The 23,059-nt window shown below is 40.3% G+C and overlaps 1 long non-coding RNA gene across 1 annotated transcript; it reads right to left on the bottom strand.

Annotated features, from left to right (window-relative positions):
* Positions 1–8,140: 8,140 nt before the first annotated feature.
* On the bottom strand, positions 8,141–22,605 carry LOC119731321. Its single transcript, XR_005271447.1, has 3 exons — positions 21,973–22,605; positions 21,383–21,385; positions 8,141–8,151 (listed from the first exon to the last, which is right to left on the bottom strand). It is a non-coding gene; the product is annotated as an uncharacterized LOC119731321 (long non-coding RNA).
* Positions 22,606–23,059: the final 454 nt, after the last annotated feature.

Below are 23,059 nucleotides of genomic sequence, written 5' to 3'. Positions count from 1 at the left end.
TCTACCTGTCCCAGATATTGCAAGACATCATAAGGTTTCTTATCACACTTATGCTGATGATACACAGTTGTATGTTTCATTTGACCCTAAGCAACCAACAAATAGCCTAGATACAGCATAACAAACCCTTTCAGCATGTGTTATGGATATCAGTAATTGGATGGGAAAGAATAAACTTAAACTTAATGAGCAAAAGACAGAATTTTTGGTAATTGGATCTAAACACAACTTGCGCAACATGAATGACGTCATTCTAATACTTGGAACCACCCAGATTGCACCATCAACATCAGTCAAGAACCTTGGTGTATATTTTGATTGCAATATGTCTATGTCTAACCAAATAGACCAGCTTTGCAAATCTGTTCGATTTCAGTTAAAAAATGTGTCACAGATAAGGAAGTATGTATCTGAAGATGCATGCCATCAAGTGATTCGCAGCCATGTTCTTTCCCGGTTAGACTATTGTAACGGGTTGCTTACAGAAGTCCCACAGATGTATATTAAGAGACTTCAAAGTTTGCAGAACTGGGCTGCTCGTGTCATCTTTAAGTTGGATCGCCGTCATGATGCCATGCCTCTTCTAAGATCGCTTCATTGGTTACCAATTAAACAGAGGATTGTGTTTAAGATTCTTTTATTTGTATACAAATTCTTTCATAATCAGGCCCCAGAGTATTTAAATGAGTGTCTTGAGTTGTATCAACCTGTGCGTACTAATCTTCGCTCCAATGCAGATCCATCTCGGCTAACTTTTCCCAGGACTCGTAGTAAGGCAGGAGATCGTACATTCACTGTTACAGCAGCTAAGGAGTGGAATGAACTTCCCTCCTATATTAAATCTGCTCCATCAGTGGATGTGTTTAAGAAGATCCTCAAAACATACCTCTTTCCCAATTGATGTATTATTGTTGTTTTGTTTGTATAATGTTTAATGATTTGTTGTTATATTGCTCATTACTACTGTAATCGCTGTGATATAGTTATACTATGAATAGCGTACCTAAATGCATAATAATAATAATAATAATAATAATAATAATCTCTACATGTACATGTACTTAAAAAAAACCACATAAACACCATTGCATACACTGCAAGAAAAACGAAGGTTCCATATTGAACAAAAAAGGTTAATCAAAAAAGTATAAAAAGTTACACAGATTCGTAAAAAAACACACAAAATTCAAAGCCAGCATGTGAACTAACTGCCCTGTGAAATTAACTGCCTAAATGGGTAAAAAATATTATTATTAAATGACAGGATAAACAAAATGTGCCATTTCCAAGTACCCAAAAATAATTAAAATTAAAAAAGCGTTCTATTAAAAAAAAAATAATAAATAAACATCTTGGCATACACTTCAAGGAAAACGAAGGTTCCATAATAAATGAAGTGTAAAAAGTCAAATTCGGATTTTTTCGGGTATACGATAGAGCTTGGAAATACATGTCGGGTTCCATAATATATTTATAAAAAAAAGTTATAAAAAAGTATGAAAAATTAAACAATGTCGTATAAAAAAAACACAAACTTCAAGGCCAGCATGTGAATTATTAAAAAAACAATCAATTACAACTTGGATGCGGGCAGGTCAAATTTGGATTTTTCGGGTAATCGATAGAGCTTGAAAATACACGTAATATAGCTTTCATTTGATATACAGATTGTCTCAGGGGTTACGTCATTCTGAAGTTCATCAGTCAAGATTTCAACCTTTTGCGTGCCTGGACTGCTTGCGACCTTTTACTTGTTATACTACGTATCCTACTTTGATGCGGGAAGATTACCGTGCAGGTAAGCGCACGCGTGCAGGAGTTGTCTTGGTGTCCTGCTGCTGGCATCAAATTCATCCCAAAGCTGGAAGAGGCGCCGCGTGAATGCGCTATGAATGGGGGAGAATGATTGACAGATCAATGTTACTGCATGCATTGTGTTTGACATTTTCGAACTGCATTCCTAATTTCCTTAACTTGACGATAACCTTTCTGTGACATATTGAAATCCTTCATTGGGTGTGATTTAATTTGGTTAATATTATTTGGCACACACACACAAAAAGCAGATGAAAAAGGAAAACATTGCACATAGATATCCATTTCTTCATGTGAATGAGTAATAAGAGAGCAAAATCAACGTGAGTATGATCAAACAACAAAACTAAAAGCCCCATTCTGACCAATAGGCCTATAATTACAGAATATCTTCACTATATAAGCACTGTAACATTAAGATGACCTATAAATATAATCTCTGAAACTAATGATTAAGTCATTGTTGGGTCCGAATTGGTCGTGCTTGGGTCCGAGTTGGTAGTGGGTCCGAGTTGGTAGTGGGTATGAGTTGGTCTTGGTTCCGAGTTGGTAGTGGGTCCGAGTTGGCGTGGGTTCGAGTTGGCGTGGGTCCGACTTGGCATGGGTCCGACTATTGACTTTGGGATGGAAATAGACGAAACTGTCAGGTACATGGTGAAAAAACTCTCCCTGAATTCGTACCATGTGCAACATACATCTCATACGTACTACATATGTATTTTGACGTGTAGGTACGAATTGTATGTCGTACCTACGACATACGTACGACATGTAAGTCGTAGGTATAACATCGTACGAGATACAAGTCGTTCTCACAATTTATATACAACATTATCGACAAACAAGTCGAACATATACGAGTTAAAATTCATGTTTTGTACACACGAGATATTAAGTCGTACTTATATATGACGTTGTCGTATGCGACATATATCGTACCCTGTCGACTCGACATACGCACGACATAATTGACGAATATATATATATGAGTACAACTTGTGATTGTGTCGCGGCGCGCGCGGTGTGCGGTAGCGGGAACAAGCTCGTATGGCAACAAGCTGATAGCCTTTGTCAAGGCTAGCAACGAAATGATGTCGGTTGCCTTCAGCAAATGTCTGGGTAATTAAGTCCTTAATTTTATCAGTCATCCAGGGTTTGTCATTGTTGTGACGCTTGATAATTTTTAGCTGAAAATTATCTTTAATGGCACAATGAACCAGACTATAGAAGGCATCTGCTTTGGCTTGACAAGTGTTAGCATTCGAAATATCATCCCAGTTCTGTGCCTGTACCCATCTACCAAAGGACCTAATACCGGATTCCTCAATAGGTCTTATAACTTTAGTCATTATTTTGTTGTAGGCTGGTACATTTTTGGGAACCCGTGTGATGCAATTATGACCACCCCGACCGACAGGAGCGGATACAGTAGGACTTTGATATTGATCCGAAAAGTTGGTAATAATAAGATCTAGGATAGCATCCTGTCTGGTCAGTTTGTTCACAATTTGCACAAGACTGTTACCATTACAAATAGGTCTAATGTCCACTTTATTAAAGTCACCAAGTAGAGCAATCCCAATACATGGTTTACAAGTCAAAAGTCTGTCCACTGAACAGATGATGTGATGCCGTAAAAGATCTTCATACTGAGAGTCTGGAGGGCTATAGACTGCAAACACCACAACGGATGGGACACATCTTGGGAATTTTGGGTGGTGTAACATAATCCATTCTCCTTCGATCTCTGACCTACAGTCAGTACCAAGTGTTGAGTTGTAAATTTTTTTTAAAAATGGTAAAGTTTCATTTATTATATTTTCACTTTCCTGTTCATCCTGGCTGTCCCTGTTTACTATGTACATGTACATTACACTTTATAAAATGACCCTTTAATTTATTTAATACCTGACTTTGTTTTTATCGTGAGCAGTGGCGTAGCCAGGAATTTTTCAGTGGGGGGGGGGGGGGGGGGGGCCGCTGGAACATTTCATGGGGGGGGGTGTCATGTAGATCAATGATAATTCCCCCCCCCCCCCCCCCGTGGCTAAGCCACTGATCGTGAGGGACACTATATAACAGCTTTTGATTGTACAGGAAATATCGGGCAAAATGATCAATTCTTGAGAGGAAACAACAGGCGGAGGCCCAAGGGTAATAAACTAGAACGGGAAGAAAGGAAGCTGCCTCATTAAAACAGTTCACAATCAATTAAATACACATACTAACTGATTCGTTTTTTAGAAACACAGTTTAACAGCACATAAGCTTTAAAAGACGATAAGTGATGTTTAGAATTGTAAAATGTGCTAACCATGCCACTATTTAGTATTCTGCCCGTCCTGTTCTCCCTTGCCTCATTAGCTGCATCATTTTTTGTTCCTCTATAGCGCCACCGTTCCGCTCCTCTAGAGCCAGCCTCCTCTCTTCCAGTTGCAGTTGCTTTTCCTTCAATCTTTCTTCCGCCTGCTGTTTCTTCTTAAGAATCTCTATAATTGCAAGCTGTTTGCTACTACTTGAGATCCTTTGTTCTGAAATGTAATAACAACACGCAACAATGTTATTTCTTCTTCTTGATTTGATGGGACATTGTTTCACTTCAAGACACTGGCTGTTAAAAAATACTATGTTTTATTATCTTCCATGTTTGCTCTTTTTGCCACCGGACAATATTGCCCTCTGCAAAACTGACAACACAGTCTTAAAGATCCCTTGTGATGCTAGTGCATGCTAGTCCATGTACCTTCATGAAATACATTGAGTGGCCACTAAACATTCTCCTAAAAAGTTGATGTTCATATGGTGGGATGTAGCTGAGGTTAATTGACAACAATTTGAGACCAAGTGTAGCCTACATAAACCACTATCATTATTTTTTCCATGCTTTATGTCAAAGATGCGTATGAAGTAAAAATGTGTCTTTATTGAGATTTGTATTCATATTTACTTAGGTATTACTTTACACATCTGTGACATTTAACCCTGCTATAATTATCTTAGTAACAATACGAATGTATTGGTCAGTGGTTTGACATTTTGTAAAAGGCTATCGTGTATTCTTTGCAACAAATTTAAAATTAAGGAACATGTTATCAACCTGAGGCCTTCCAGTGTACAAAAACTTACTCTTAATTCCCTCGCTGGTCGTCCCTTCTTGATCACCAGTGGCTGTTTCAAATAAAAAAATTAAATACAAAGATAAAAGTTTTGCCACAAAACTTGACAGGATACAAATTGTCTTGCGAAAAAGAAATATAGAATATTTTAATTGGAACCATAATCTTGGTCTGAACTCTTTATTTAATTGTTGAATAAACACACAAAATGACCTCCCAAAAACCTCTTACATGCAGCATTAGGGTTTGGTAGCAGTGGTGGGGTGTTCAGCTATTGATGCCAAACTCAAAAATAGCAAAACCGACAACCTCTTGGAAAGACCTCAAAAATAGCAAATACTGGCAACCTCTTGGATGGAACTCAAAAAATAACAAAACTGGCAACCTCTTAGATGAAACGCAAAAATAACAAAACTGAAAACCTCTTGGATGGAACTCAAAAATAACAAAACTGAAAACCTCTTGGATGGAACTCAAAAATAACAAAACTGACAACCTCTTGGATGGAACTCAAAAATAACAAAACTGACAACCTCTTGGATGGAACTCAAAAATAACAAAACTGACAACCTCTTGGATGGAACTCAAAAATAACAAAACTGACAACCTCTTGGATGGAACTCAAAAATAACAAAACCGACAACCTCTTGGATGGAACTCATAAATAACAAAACTGACAACCTCTGGGATGGAACTCAAAAATAACAAAACCGACAACCTCTTGGATGGAACTCAAAAATAACAAAACTGAAAACCTCTTGGATGGAACTCGAAAATAACAAAACTGGCAACCTCTTGGATGGAACATATAAATAACAAAACCGACAACCTCTTGGATGGAACTCATAAATAACAAAACTGACAACCTCTGGGATGGAACTCAAAAATAACAAAACTGACAACCTCTTGGATGGAACTCAAAAATAACAAAACTGACAACCTCTTGGATGGAACTCATAAATAACAAAACTGACAACCTCTGGGATGGAACTCAAAAATAACAAAACTGAAAACCTCTTGGATGGAACTCAAAAATAACAAAACTGACAACCTCTTAGATGGAACTCAAAAATAACAAAACTGGCAACCTCTTGGATGGAACTCATAAATAACAAAACCGACAACCTCTTGGATGGAACTCTTAAATAACAAAACTGACAACCTCTGGGATGGAACTCAAAAATAACAAAACCGACAACCTCTTGGATGGAACTCAAAAATAACAAAACTGAAAACCTCTTGGATGGAACTCGAAAATAACAAAACTGAAAACCTCTTGGATGGAACTCGAAAATAACAAAACTGACAACCTCTTGGATGGAACTCGAAAATAACAAAACTGACAACCTATTGGATGGAACTCAAAAATAACAAAACTGACAACCTATTGGATGGAACTCAAAAATAACAAAACTGACAACCTCTTGGATGGAACTCAAAAATAACAAAACTGACAACCTCTTGGATGGAACTCAAAAATAACAAAACTGCCAACCTCTTGGATGGAACTCATAAATAACAAAACTGACAACGTCTTGGATGGAACTCATAAATAACAAAACCGACAACCCTCTTGGATGGAACTCATAAATAACAAAACTGACAACCTCTTGGATGGAACTCAAAAATAACAAAACTGGCAACCTCTTGGATGGAACTCAAAAATAACAAAACTGGCAACCTCTTGGATGGAACTCAAAAATAACAATAATAACTTTTGATCCTCTCGAGTCTCTTTCAGACTTTTGAACTCTTGTAGAAGTTCTTTCTTCTTTCCATATTGTTCATCAGTGCCTGATCTGAAATCAGTTTATTTTATAAATACTGCCCTGGTGAGCTACTTTTTATTGAATTTTAAATTTTAAATGTATTGATCATTATTTTTTAAAATAAAACGGACGATTTCAAAACTTTCTGACACCTTTCATATTTTGTGTGTGGGTGTCCTTTCAGTTATTTAGCCAACCAAAGCATCAAAGTATTTCAACTACAAAATTCTTTCAAAATTGCATAAAGCCAAAAGAATTATTCAACAAATCTAATAAGGTCATTAACTTTGATTTGAAATTTAAATTAATTAAAGATTAGAATATTTCATCCTGCTATGCAAGTACATGTTGTGTCATCTGCCATAAAACATTCCATCACCCAAATATGCAAACGCAATTTAATCACCCCTTTTAACAGTGCGGTTACTATCAATCTTTAACTTTGCAAGTTTATTTTGTCCTCTTTAATAAAGAACGACAGTTGTCGCAGACATCGTTCTCTAGCCGAACGTGGCATCACTCTCTTGTTGAATGCTTTTGTGCATTCCTGTGCCACTTTTTCCCATGCTTCAATTGGGTCATCTGGAATGAACACCAGAAAACACGAACACGTATTCTTATGGGATTCTCTGTAAATTGGAAATTGTTATTACGGCTACCATCAATTAAACTTATCCCAGGTAGCAAGCCCATATGGGTGGCATATGGGCCCCATCGGGGCCAAGATATGGGTCCCATATGGGAGGAACCATATGGGCCCCAGATAATTTTGCACCCAAGATTCTTATGGGACCCATATGGGCCAGCCCAGATAAACCCATATGGGTTATGTCTGGGCAAACATCTTGGTAAAATATGGGGAAGCTTTAATGGGTCCCATCTGGGCCAAGATATGGGTCCCATATGGGCGGACCATGGGCCCCAGATAATTTTGCACCCAAGATCCTTATGGGACCCATATGGGCCAGCCCAGATAACCCATATGGGTTAGCTGTGGGGCCCATCTGGATAAAAATGTGGGTTGTCCAAAATATATTAATCCTAATCTTAATCCTGAATCTTACCTTATTATATTCTCACCCACCATAATGTCCAAATCACCTTATATTTCCATTAAATCACTTACATTCCCTAGTCACATTCCTCGCTAATACATCTCATAATGCTCCGTCCAACTTTCCAACTTTACTTCTCCTAATTAATCCCTTAATCCTCCCAAATATCATCTACAACCATAATATACCCGTAATCACATCCCCTATATCCGTAATCACATCCACCATAATCATCCCTCCCTCTCTGTCCTTTCTAATTACATCTTTTGTGTGCACACTTCCTATATATATGCCCAATAATTTCCATTTTCTAAATCACAGTTAGCAAATTTTCAAGCTCCTCCCACAGCTTTGTTTCGCAAGTGAGCATGCTCAGTTATGTATAAATATTCATGACTATTTGCATACCAACTCTTAATGACCAACAAGACATTTTCTAAACAACTTCTTTAGCTTATAACTCTTGACTATAAACACCGTCGATCTTGTGAATACTTTCCCATTCCATAGACAATTCACTGAACAACAACTTGGCAGTGTGCACAACCTCGTTTGACCTTAACTTCCGGCTCTACCGGATGTTCAAAATATGATCAATTATTTCTCTTATAACTGTTCAACAATATCACCAATCGTGTTCATACTTTGCAATGCGATGCTACATTCATAGATCAACATTTGCAAACTGTACATGACCTCCTTCGACATTTACTTCCGGCTCGACCGGAAGTTCAAACTTAGAACAGCTTTTCCCCATGTAACACCCATATGGGCCGGCCCATATTCTGCCCACATAAGCCTGCCCAGGTTTTTCCCATGTGACACCCACATGAGCCCACCCGTATTTAACCCATATTGGATTGCCGCTTTTCCCCATTATGACACCCATAATGGGCCAGGCGGTGTTCTGTCCACTTGGTTCTGCCCACGGTTTTCCCATGTGATACCCTTATAGGCCAGCGCGAACATGGGTTTGCCCAGCTTTTTCCCTAATGACACCCATGGGCCAGCCCGTATTTTGCCCACACACCCGGTTTTTACCATTTACCCCATATGGGTCAGTCTGTATTCTGCCTACATGGAGTTGCCCAGTATTATGACACCAATACGGGCCATCCCGTATTTTGCCCACACGGGCTTGCCCAGGTTTTTTCCATTATGACACCCACATGAATCCCGGGACATACCGTTATTTCGTTTTACCGTTTTGGATTTCCTCAAAAACAAAAATAGTAAACAATCCCGGGACATACCGTTATTTCGTTTTACCGTTTTGCATTTCCTCAAAACAAAAACAGTTAAACCATTGACCGTTTTGTCGTTTTACAGTTGTGTAAAACGGTCAAACGGTATTAGGTCACAAAAAACAGTGACCTTTTTGTTGTTGTTCTTGATTGTTGAAAGCGATAAACGGTTAGTTGCTTCATTTCAGAGTGTTGTTTTACAAGAACATGACAATGAAAAACGGTCATTTTTGATTTAGGTTCGGCAATTAAGCAATGCACCTAGGAATGTTGATGCGTCCTCATGGAATCGAGTCATTGCCTGGGACCCAAATTACCCTCCTCACATTTCGTTCTCACGACATAGTTTTCGAACTGGCTAATGAAAAGCCGCGCCGAACTCCAATTTCCTTCAAATATCTGCAACTGAATCGCGTGAGAAGGGGGTCAGGGTCACGCCAGGAATCACACCACGCATTATGCCGAGGTAACACTTTTTCATGTAAAGCATGGTCCCCCTCCATCCCCCTTGCCCAAGCACCACAAAATGCACCACGGACTGCTCACTATGACACTGAAATTAAAAAAAAAATCAGTCTGTATTCAATACTGACCGTTTTGCTGTTTTTCAAAGTTATTTGTGTAAAACTGTAACACAAAAATCATTGATCGTTATGCTGTAATGAATTTTATTAAACTTATAAAACAGAGAAACCGTATTTATCTTAATACCGTTTGTCCGTTTTACAAAACTGTAAAACGACAAAACGGTCAATGGTTTGTTTACTGTTTTTGTTTTGAGGAAATGCAAAACGGTAAAACGAAATAACGGTAAGTCCCGGGATTGATAACCCGGGGCCGCGACAACCCGCCGCTGCGAAAGGGTGTTATCACGACTAACCAATATCGCCCACGGACTTGTCAGAACTAACAACGTCTAGGGAAACTCGTATTGGTTGTGTAATGCGCGCGCACCTCTGTGCAACTTCACTGGGCAGCTCTTTTGTTATCTGTAGTCGCATGCGCATTAGTTTCCTCCATTTTTGGGGGGGGGGGGAGATTTCAGCGGATTCCCTAGACGTTGTTTTGACAATTCCGTGGGCGATATTGGTTGGTCGTGATAGCGCCTTCTTGCGGAGTTAAGAAGTTTAGATGGGTTTTTTTTTGCAATGCATGTATGAAGGCAAAGCGCAGACTGGAGCTGACAATCCTCTAAGTGGTTCCAACTTTATATTAAGACTCCGAGTATGAAGACTGTATGTACAATAGCATAGTGGTACGAGTCACCGTCCACAGACCGCGGGGTCCGGGGTTCGAAACGGACCGTGGTGCATTGTTTTTGTTTTCAATACACGCGCTCAATCATTTACTTCAAGAGTCTTAATTTTCCGTCGTCAAATACCAACCGACCTTAGCTCAATCAGTTAAGTCACCGGCTGGGACTGTCTGCGAAGTCCAGGTAATGCATCTACTCATAGGTACGGGGCTCTTTTGCTGTCTCGGCAGCAAGGCATGGGGTGTCGCCTCGTTTCCTCCCTTAACGGTGCTTGGCTCTCCGGGGTTACATGGATGGACAGGGAAGGAGGTGTGGTGGGCCGGGGAATCCGAGACCCAGGAAGAGCCCTATATGGGAGTTGGTAACCAATCGCGACCCCTGAATGCTTGGTCAACACCACATAACGTTTTGTTTTTCTTTATCTCATTATTTTTTTCATTGTCGAGGCTTTAGGCCTATAAGGTACAGTAAAAACGAAAAGGTTTTCTTCAAAAAGAAATTCGCCCTTAACATTTTTCCAGTTGGGCTACTGAAACAGACTCTTAATTTTAACAAGCCCGCATGTTTTTCTTTTAGTATCTCTTATAAACAAGATTGTACTGGATGGAGGAACCGCCCCTCTCTCACACTATTCTTCTTTTGTGGCTGCGTTTGTTTTTGTTTTTAAAGAAAGAAATGGATTTGGTGATTTCCTTTTGGCCCCCCCCCCCCCCAACTCTCGGGAAGAATTTGCACAAGAGTAAATTTAACCTGTTGAATGTTTGGACCAACATTGGTCTACAATCCATTTTGCCCAACGTTTTTACATATGATTGTCCATAGTCACCTGTGGCATCTTGATGACAGAGCCAATTGGTTTTAACCGATTTTTTTTCTCATTAAGTAAAATTTTAGCAAGTTCCAAATGCATGCAGGCCTATTTCATTTTATAAATCTTGAGGGTTTTTTTAACTCCCTATAATTATGCGATGGAAGTAATTGATTCGTGCTTTAGGGTCTACACACAGCTGTGATTAACTGGGGAATTTTTGTTTCAGGACATAAAAAGTTCATCATATTTTGGTACAATTTTTTTGTATAAGCTCTTGCGGAAGCTATGAACCTATCACATCCCTGCCCAGTTTATGAACAGTAGGTTGTTGGGTAATTTAGAAGGGGCTTGGAAAGAGTGTACATGCTGGGGCGTTTCTGTTTTAGTTTCAATACTGTATCTCGCTTCCGATGCAACAGACCCGAATACCATCTAAATACAGGTTGATCGGGTAAAGTGGTGTGTGCCCCATTCGCTCTTTGTATCGCGATGTTGGAACAAAAGCGGAGAAGCTGAACTGGCGACTTCGCGTTCAAAAAAGTTACGCAACGGCAGGAGAAGTGCGTTGCACCTAAAAGTAAAAGAAAGTATCAAGTAACGTTTCCATGGTGAACCATTGTGAACGTATAAACACTGCCTTATGGAGTACCGGAACAATGGGAGGTACCCCATAAGGAATGCCCACCGACATGCGGGGTACCGTTTTGGTACCCCACAAGTTTTTCACGAAATAGATATATGGATTTTACTCAAAAACTAGGAATTTCCAAGGTGGGTTGGAAAAAAAATTTGTACACGAGAACAAAGGAAGTCCCCAAATACTGCAAGTGAGACTTGCGCAATCCCCTGGCATGCTGGCAGCTTTTTTTTTATAAAGTCAGTGTCCCTAACCAAAATGGAAGATTTCTATTGTTTTAGCAATAGTGACTTTAACCTTTGACCTGTCGGCCCCAAAAGCAATAGGCTTCTTGAGACTACAAAGAACAACCCACAAACCAAATTTCAAGTTCCTAAGTAAAGCATTTCTCAAGTTATCGTGCTGACAAGAGCTAATCTAACCAAAAAATAACACAACTGCAGACACCCACGTTTGTTTATGGTGGAAATCGATGATTTCCTTTTGTTCCTCTTCCCTTTACCTTTTTGTTTGTATACTAACTTTTTCGCAACAGCTCTCATTGGTTTTGTACACGTTTTCCAACAGAGGGGTCCTTGATTTGGTTCCTGTCCTCGATTCACCGATGATGTTGCACGTGTTTGTCCTCGATTTACACCATAAACAAACGCAAGCATATATACAGACATACATACCTAAAGAAATACACACAGAAGGAATACATTCGAGAATTTGTTTCCGTGTGGAGTCATTTCTTTGTTGTCGTGTACTAAAGTTTTCGAGTTTAAAAGTATACTTTCAAAATGCTCCTATTTTAACCAGAATGAATTTCCTGAGCAGAAATTTGACTTAATATCCCTTAGGCCTACACAAAATACTTCAATTTGCAACACATCAACACACCTCAATTCACATGTATCCCGGAGAGGGTACCGTGCAACACATCCCTATCGCAATATCTCCCTCCGGCTTACAGCCAGGGGGATAAAAAGGGAGAAATACATTGTCCAAACACGTCCAAAGATGTCACGTAAATGACTTTTTTTTAGCTGCTCCCATCGACGGAACTTGCAATATGTGTTTTTAAGACACCCTAAAATAACAGCATTGATAGGGAGCGTAAATAACACATTCTAATTAATTTTGTTGCTGTAGTATTAATTTCATCAGATTCATATCCTACATCCGATTCAACTTTGGCTCCCGGCCATAGCAAAGCGCACATGTAAACAAAGCGTGACGTCATTATGTCTTATAGGTCTTTTGGGCGACATGCAGACACTGAGTTAACAGGCATACACCGCCCAAGCACAGGTTAATAAAAGCCGGTATATGCCCCATTCGCTCTTGTATCACGATATTGGAACAAAAGCGCAGAAGTTGAACGGGCAAAGGCTTCCATTACATTACAATTACTATACCTTTTGAACAAAAACTTACGTAACGGAGGACTCTGCGAACAGTACCTATGTTTCACGACGGGTGCAGCGCATACTGTTCGCAACTCCTCCACGGTGAAACCAATGATTTGATCCTCTGCAAAGAAACTGGTGAACAAACAAAGCTCAAGAGTCACTCGCGCGAGACCGAAACTCGCCCCGCAGTCTTAAAAATAAACTATACCAACATGCTCCACACAAGTCGTGCTCATAGTCAGCTACCGTCCCTAGACTATGTAATAATAATACGGGCACTCGTATGGTGAGCCGGGCCCGCCGCTTTCAAAGTGCCTTAGCAAGATACTTTTACTTTTTATACGTGATAAAAAAAAACCGACCGTGAAAATCGAACCCGTCTTACAAACGTTAGCTTAAAATTCTACAACAAAATAAATTAAAAGCAGACACAAGGTAAAAGTGAAAGGAAAGAGGAAAGGACATCGAGTAGTCAGTGGATACTGCAACATGAACTTACCTTATATGTTTCGTTATAGAAGTCAGTTCTTTTCATTTATTTCCAGTGTTCACAAATCAGTATGTAAGGGTGTACATGTACATGTCCAAGCAAAAATTGTAGAGGAATCCATAAGAAAACACAGCTTGTATATAGGCATGGGACCTATAACACAGTAGGCCTAATGTTCAGACACTAAGTGTCAATCAAGCAAAATGTTTACATGCAAAGAAAAACAAGGGTACATATCAATAATTTTATAAGCCAACAAAAGAATGTCAGGAATAAATAACATATCAAAGTAAAATTCAGCAGAATAAATTTTGTAAACGGCGAATGTACCGTATACGAATTTTAAAAAAATGCCTTAATGAAACAGGTTCGTTTACAAGTCATTTAAATCGTTTGTTTATTACGGGAGTTTAGAAGTTTTTTCTTACATGCATGTATCAATACAAAGCGCAGATTGAGCTAACAATCCTCCAAGTGTTTCCAACTAAATATTAAGACTCAGTGGTTTAAAGACTGTATATATACAATAGCCTAGTGGTTAGGGTACTTGTCCACAGACCGCGGGGTCCGGGGTTCGAAACGGATTTTCGTGCAATTTTTGTGCACTCATACACTGATTTGTGAACGCTGGAAATAAAATGAACTGAACTGACTGAACTGACTTCTATAACGAAACATTTGAACATGCAGGTAAGTCCTTTCACTTTGACCTTGTGTCGGTGCTTTTTTTTTAACACGTATCGCAAAAGTATCTGGTTCGGAAGGCATTGTGAAAGCGGCGGGCCCGGCTCATCGTACGGGTGCCCGTATTATCACATAGTCGAGGGACGGGAGTAGTGTGAGCATGTGTGGAGCAGGTTATGCTGGTCACGATGTGTCGTCTATTCCTAGTGTAGTTTGTTTAAAGACCGAGGGAGAGGTTTCGGTCTCGCGCAAGCGACTCCTGAGCTTTGTTTCCGAATACTATTGTTCACTAGCTTCTTTGCAGAGATCAATTCATTGGTTTCACCGTGGAAGAGTTGCTTTCGATCAAGATACGGTCTTTGTTTCACGACGGGTGCAGCGCACTGTTCGTACGAGTCCTCCGTTACGTAACTTTTTTGTTCAAAACGTAAACGTTATTGAAATGTAATGGAAGCCTTCGCACGTTCAACTTCTCGTGATACAAGAGCGAATGGGGCATATACCGGCTATTTACCTGTGTTTGGACGGTGAAGGCCTGTTGCATGTTAAGAATGATACGGTATTGATACCCGAAAGTGTCTGCATGTCGCCCAAAAGACCTAAGACATAATTACGTCACGCTTTGTTTACATGTGCGCTTTGCTACGAGAGTCAATGTTGAATCGGAAGTTGGATATAAATCTGATGAAATTAATACTGCAGCTCAAAATTAAAGCAATAAGAATGTGTTATTTACGCTCCCTGTAAATGCTATTATTTCATTATTCTTTGGACAATGTTTTTCTCCTTTTTTTCTTTAAATGTACCCAATTAGGCCTATCTTCTAGTTCTTTCTTTATCGCTGTTTTTCTTTGGAGTTCTGCTCAACCTCCCCTCCCCCAAAGTATGTTTATTAATATTATTAGTTTAATGGGAGGGGGGCGTCCAAATAAGTAGCGTTTTATTTCAGGTTGCGTTTGCGCACATAACAAACAGACCTGTCGAGCAACTGAACTGGTTTCCAATCCATTCTCGAACATAATAGGGTGTTGGGTACCAACCTATATCATGTCTTATATGCAAAAGTGAAGAACATTTATAATGCTAGAAAATTAGCGATTTCACAATGAAATGTTTTGTTGTTGGGGAGCGAGTACAAGCCGAAAATATCACAGGTTCAATTGTTAACGATGCGTCTTCTCGCTGCGTTTCACCTCGAAAATTGACGAGTAGAAACGGACTTATTTCTTCGAAATAATGGCTGTCATATATTAATTCAGCTCACGCAGGTCGGGTTCATTTGTGTGCAAAATGAAAACTCCTTTTTCAGAGGGTTGCAGACGCCCAAAATTGGAATAAAAGAAAATGTTCTCGTTAAAATAAAAGAAACACATCGACAACAAGTTAGCCTTGATGAAAAAGGCATGTAAACAGCACGGGTGTCATCTTTAATGTCGTTTACCCCATAAACCGTGCACACCCGCGGGGGTTGCCTGTGGAATACGAAAAGGTCTTTTAAGTGTCTGTCCAAAGAAATTTCGAAAGCCGCACCCACCGGCGGGCCGGTTCACCGTACGGCGCGTCGTCACAATACCTGGTTTGTTGTGAGACTGCACAGAGAGGTGCGGGCGGCGGGCGGCGGGCGGCGGGCGGCGGGCGGCGGGCGGCGGGCGGCGGGCGGCGGGCGGCGGGCGGCGGGCGGCGGGCGGCGGGCGGCGGGCGGCGGGCGGCGGGCGGCGGGCGGCGGGCGGCGGGCGGCGGGCGGCGGGCGGCGGGCGGCGGGCGGCGGGCGGCGGGCCGGTTCACCGTACGGCGCGTCGTCACAATACCTGGTTTGTTGTGAGACTGCACAGAGAGGTTTTGGTCTCGCGCGAGCGACTCGAAGCGTTGTTTCCGAAGGATCAAACCACATAATGCATGCACAATGGTTCACCATGGAAAAGTTACTTCATGCTTTCTTTTACTTTTGGGTGCAACGGACTTCTCCCACCGTTACGTAATTTTTTTGTGAACGCGAAGTCGCCATTTCAGGTTTCTCCGCTTTTGTTCCAACATCGCGATACAAAGAGCGAATAGGGCACACACCACTTTACCCGATCAACCTGCATTTAGACGGTATTCGGGTCTGTTGCATTGGAAGCGAGATACGGTATTGAAACTAAACAGAAACGCCCCAGCAATTACTCTTTTCCAAGCCCCTCCTTATATCGAACAACCTACAGTTCATAAACTGGACAGGGATGGGATATGTTAATAACTTCCGCAAGAGCTATGAATTCCATTTTTATATACCAAAATATGATGACCTTTTTATTTCCTGAATCAAAAATTTTGTAAAACACGAATCGATGACTTCGATCGCATAATTGATAACGAGTTGAAAACTCAAGATTTATGAGGTGGAATACATGCATTGGAATTTTACTCAATGGGAAAAAAGTCGGTTACAACCAATCGGCTTTGTCAAGATGCCACAGATGAATAGGGACATATAAACACAATGGTGGATGGGGGAGGGGGCAACAGGGGCCACCCCCCCCCCCCCCCCCCAAATAAAAATCACCAAAACCATATCTTTTGAAGATGACGTCGCAAAAAAGACAGCCACCAGCGTACAACATGAAAAAAAAAAAAAAAAACATTTTTTTTCGGGGAACCAAAAAAAAATTTTGGCCCGCCTTAAAAACCCCCCACTGTTTGGCCTGATACATTCGTGAGTGCGAGACCATGCAGTACCGGACTGAACGGTCGCGCGATTGCAAGAAGTGAAACAAAGGAAGAATAGTTTGAGTGAGGGGTGGTTCCTCCATCGAGAGTGCAGTTGAATAGGCAATTCGGTGTCACAATGAACGCGCTAAAAACATTACGTAACAGAATGCGCTGTCAATAGTGTAAACGCCCGATATTGGAAGAGAAAGTAAGGTGCTTTTATCGAATTCCTTGGTGCTGTAGTGATTGGAAGGAATTCGAGTACATTGTTCAATGATGAATGTTTGTGGCGATACTCTCAGTCAATTGAGGGCACTATTTCAGTTTAACGGTCAAACCTACGCAGGTTTGGTTGGTGGGTTATACGTACGAAAAGTAGTTCGCAGATAATTAGCTGTCTCGGCGACGTAGTTTGCCGATACAGCTCCTTTTAATTACGTGTGTTCATATTGATATTAAAGATAGATAAAGGGATCATTTGTTGTTGTGATTAGAAAGAATTGTTTGTGGTTACATAATAATTGTACAGTGTACAGTGACGATCAGTTGTGCGATTACCTTTAGCTGACTGAGGGCGCTATTCAAGTTTAACGGTCAAGCCTACGCGCAGTTTGTTTTGGGAGTTGAACGTACGAAAAGTAGTTCTCGTATAATTGGCTGTTTCAAAATGGTAACGTCATTCGCCAAAACAGTTCTAGTTGCGTGTTTTTCGTGTTAGGATTTAAAATAGCAACCGAGGCATTTCTTTTATTCTCATTTGTAACTGGCTCTAATTATAGGCTCCCAACCAGGGGAAAAACCTAGAACCTCTAGATCCATATTCTTGGTAATGTAACAAATGAAAAATATATATGCATTAGATTCTGTAATCAGTCTATGTTACCCACAACTCTCCAAGGTGCAGAACCGTGCGTTTGAGACACCCACCATATCAAAGCTTATTTCATCATCTTATATTTTCATTATTTTTGTGCATTTATCCTATAACGTTTGGGAGAAAATTCCATCAAATGATGTCATTCCGAAAAAGTAGTCCTGTGGCCCATCGCCATTTTGCAAAATGCATATGCGCTCCATTGCAAAATAGAGCAACTTTTGGGCCCAATTTCATGCAAATATCACAGAAACACGAGCTCACACTCCTGTGTACGGCTTTCACCCATTTTGTTTTAACATCAAGTTCGAAGCCCTCAACGGTGTCCACTCTGCGTTTGTAACTCACAAACGCCTTGACCTCTAGTTGTGTTTGAAATGTTAGTACATGTAGGCCTACAGCTGTTACATAAGTTCAGGGTTCGACTTCAGCGGTGGTCCGCTAGCCTAAGTAGCCCCATGTTTTACATGTGTGTACAATCTTGTTTATAAGACATACTAAAAGAAAAACATGCGGGCTTCTTAAAATTAAGAATCTGTTTCAGTAGCCCAACTGGAAAAATGTTAAGGGCGAATTTCTTTTTGAAGAAAACCTTTTCGTTTTTACTGTACCTTATAGGCCTAAAGCCTCGACAATGAAAAAAATAATGAGATAAAGAAAAACAAAAAATTATGTGGTGTTGACCAAGCATTCAGGGGTCGCGATTGGTTACCAACTCCCATATAGGACTCTTCCTGGGTCTCGGATTCCCCGGCCCACCACACCTCCTTCCCTATCCATCCATGTAACCCCGGAGGGCCAAGCACCGTTAAGGGAGGAAACGAGGCGACGCCCTATGTCTTGCTGCCGAGACAGCAAAAGAGCCCCGTACCTATGAGTAGATGCATAACCTGGACTTTGCAGACAGTCCCAGCCGGTGACTTAACTGATTGAGCTAAGGTCGGTTGGTATTTGACGACGGGAAATTAAGACTCTTAAGTAAATGATTGAGCGCGTGTACTGAAAACAAAAACAATGCACCGCGGTCCGTTTCGAACCCCGGACCCCGCGGTCTGTGGACGATGACTGGTACCACTATGCTATTGTACATACAGTCTTCATATACTCAGAGTCTTAATATATAGTTGGAAACACTTAAAGGATTGTCAGCTCCAGTCTGCGCTTTGCCTTCATACATGCGTGTAAAAAAGAACCCTCTAAACTTCGGAACTCCCGTCATGAACAAATGATTTAAATGTCTTGTACAAAAAAACGAACCTGTTTCATGAACATGCACTTTGGCTGAAATTATGTATTCGTATATGCGGTACATTCGCCGTATTTTTCCCCCGCAAAGTATCGGTCTATTCCAATACCTTATACTCTTCAATCCATTAATTTTGTTTCTCGGAATTTCGATGTACATCACTCTACTAGGCAAGCTATTCATCTCCATCCGTCATTTGCTGCTTCTTTTACTTCCAAAATACGAGGGAACCGAGTGATAGTACTCTCCACTGATCCCTGAAGAATTTTCTATATTTTTACAAATCTATTTGCTGAATGTTTAACTTGATATATCTTACTATAGTTTTCATATCTTCATAGATTTATTTCTTGCGCATTACGATCGCCGACTTTTTATATACCTAAACGTGGATACGATGACCTTTTTATTTCTTGAAATAAAATTTCCCCCGTTTTTCGCAGCTTTGTGTAATAGCGAGTTGACAAACTCAAGTTTTATAAAATGGAGAACATGCATATTGAACTTGCTGGAATTTTACTCACTGAGTAAAAAAGAAAGAAAAGAAATGGGCAATTGGTAATTTCTTTTTTTGAGAGGGGGGGGGGGCATTGCCAGCGCCATTTTTGCTTGCATCTCTTAAGCCCCACCAACTGCCTCGCGTGAGAAGGGGGTGAGGGTCACGCCAGGAATCACACCACGCATTATGCCGAGGTAACACTTTTTTCATGTAAAGCATGTTCCCCCTCCATCCCCCTTGCCCAGCACCACAAAATGCACCACGGACTGCTCACTATATGACACTGACATAAAAAAAAACAGTCTGTATTCAATACTGACGGTTTTGCTGTTTTTCAAAGTTATTTGTGTAAAACTGTAAAACAAAAATCATTGAGCGTTATGCTGTAATGAATTTTATTAAACTTATAAAACAGAGAGACCGTATTTATCTTGATACCGTTTGACCGTTTTACAAAACTGTAAAACGACAAAACGGTCAATGGTTTGTTTACTGTTTTTGTTTTGAGGAAATGCAAAACGGTAAAACGAAATAACGGTATGTTCCGGGATTCACATGGGCCAGCCAGTATAGTATTCCGCCTACATGGGTTTGCCCAGTTTTTTCCCCAATGACACCCATATGGGCCAGCCCGTATTTTGTCCATTATGAGCGTGCCCAGGTTTATCCCACATGACGCCCTCATGGGTCAGCCCGTATTTTCCCAATATGGGTTTGCCCAGGTTTGTTTCCCAATGACACCCATATCGGCCAGCCTGTATTTTGCCCATAATGAGCGTGCCCAGGTTTATCCCATATGACGCCCAAATGGGTCAGCCCGTATTTTCCCCACATGGGCTTGCCTAGCTTTTTCCCTTATGACACCCATATGGGCCAGCCCATATTTTGCCCATAAGAGCGTGCCCAGGTTTATCCCATATGACGCCCACATGGATCAGCCCGTATTTTCCCCACATGGGCTTGCCCAGCTTTTTCCCTAATGACACCCGTATGGGCCAGCCCATATTTTGCCCATATGAGCGTGCCCAGGTTTATCCCATATGACGCCCACATGGGTCAGCCCGTATTTTCCCCACATTGGCTTGCCCAGCTTTTTCCCTAATGACACCCATATGGGCCAGCCCATATTCTGCTCGAATGGGCTTGCCCAGTTTCTTCCCATTTCCTAGCCCATATGGGTTTGCGCAGTTTTCCCACATATGACACCCATATGGGAAAGCCCAGGAAGACCCCCATATGGGATAACCCATATGGGTCCCATATGGGATACATAGAGGTTTGCCCATACCCAGGTTGCCCAGATACTTCCCATATGGGCCCCATATAGTAGAGTATATGCCACTTGACCCTAGACCCTAGACTAGGCCAGATCTAGACTGTTTTTAGATCAAAATGTGCAATATCAAGCTAAATTTTGACTTAACCATTATTATTATTATTATTATTATTATTATTATCATTTCTCGTAAGGAAACCAAGGATTCCTCAAAAGCGCCCTAGGCACTGTAGCTTGCAAGCCTGATAAACCTGCGAAGAGAAGACAATGAGAAGAAGTTACAGTTTTAGAGGTGGGAGGAAAACCCTTGAAGAATATCCTGGGGAAAACCCACGGAATCAGGCAGGGGCTGAAAACCCAATCCACATATTGGCCCAGGTGGGATTCTAACCCGGGTCACAGCGGTGGAAGGCGAGGAAAGTACCGCTACGCCAACCATCACAAGACATTGCCTTTTGTTATTGCCATGAATGTATAGTTAGTGTCTTTTGTCCATTAAACTAAAAGTACATAGAGATGTTTGACCTACTGTCTATCATTTCCAAGGATGTTGCATTCCAGTTTCAAAAGAACAAATTCTGAAGAAAAAAATAAGGAGGCCCTAGTATGTAAGCAGCTGTTTGTAGCGTAGAAAAATGGTTCACTGAAGAAAATCCTGGTTCAATGATTAGTCACGATTTACTTTTTAAACTGGGACAAAAAAAAGAAAAGAAAAGAAATCAAGGAAACAAAAATAGACTTCTCAAAAATTTAATTCAGTCTCACAAAAAAAAAGATCTTCTGAACAAAACAAACAATTTCTATCCTTAAGCAAAAACAAGTCTTTAGAAATACTTCAAGATAAAAAAATTCTCAATCTGGATCAAACGAATGAATTCTAAACACTCCAAAGAATTTGCCAAAGATAAAAAAATTAACAATTGGATACATTTTTGAGATGATTACAAAAAAACTAAGTTAAAAGAATAAAAACCAAAGGAAAAAAGGGGGAAAAAGGGAAACCCACACAGCACTAGTGGAAAATGACTTTTAAAGTACAGAAATGAACTAAAAACCTGTAACAAGAAAAAACAAAAGAGAAAACATATAAGAAAATAACGTAATGAATAGTCATGTCACAATAAACAAGTTCTAAGATACAAAGGAAGTGGGAGACACTAATCCCCAAAGTGAAGGATTAGCACATCATAAAATAATTAACTCTACTGGCTCCAAACTCTGTACACTAGGCCATTGAACCGTGGGAACAAAGGAATTAAATCTCTTTAGATAAAACCAAAGCACATGGTCAAGAATTTAAGAAAATATTTAACACTAAGAAAATGTACCAGGAAAACACAAAAATCTAGAATCCAAATGAACTTTCAACCTTTCTTAATAATAAAACAAGGCCAAAAAATGTATCCTTAAGTAAAACCAAGGCTGCGGAAAACAAACAAAACAACTAAGAAACATTTCTCAAAAAAACTCAAAAAGAGGTCTTAATTGAAAACTAAAACTTCCTCACCAAAAGCAGGATAAAACAACCTTCATCAAAAGAAGTGAAAACACTTACATGTATGTCTTAAGCCAAATAATGTGAAAAGGGCCATATCTTAACTTCAGAACTGGCATTTCTTCAAAGCTTAAAGCCGACTCAAACCCACTTTTACTTGAACTAAAAATCTAACAAACTTCCAAAAGAAATACCAAAATAAAGTTCTAAAAATACTTATAAATGATCAATGAAAAGTGGACAATATACAAAAGAAAACTCACCAATGACCCCACAAGCAGACAAATCCAAGCAGGAAAACACTCTCTAATTAGGAGGAAAATAAAAGGCTATGTTAGGCCCAAAAAAAAGTCTTGGGTTTCTGGTATGCGCGCGCGTCGCCGTAGCCATACGCGTCGGCAAAATGAAAAAGGGTTTTTTTCCATGAAAGAAAATGTCTCAAAACCGCCAAACTCAACTGGTTTGACTGGAATCCTGCTGCTGCACAATTTTAACGTGTTTTTAGATTGGGTTATGGTCGAGAATAAGCTTTATGTGGCCTCTCTGGACTCCCATATATTTGCACTAAGTTTAGTCGGGCACCATTTGTAGTCATCAGCCAGACATTTGAAGCAAAAAAAATCAGGTAAAAAAAAAAAAAGCCGCGTCGCCGCACTACTTTTTGGGCAAGCTCCATACCAGAAACCGGAGCCTTTTTTTTTTTGGCCTTAT

The sequence above is a fragment of the Patiria miniata genome, unplaced genomic scaffold (genome assembly GCF_015706575.1).
Source record: "Patiria miniata isolate m_02_andy unplaced genomic scaffold, ASM1570657v1 HiC_scaffold_23, whole genome shotgun sequence".
NCBI classification, from domain to species: Eukaryota; Metazoa; Echinodermata; class Asteroidea; order Valvatida; family Asterinidae; genus Patiria; species Patiria miniata.
This window is presented reverse-complemented; position numbering and strand designations above follow the sequence as displayed.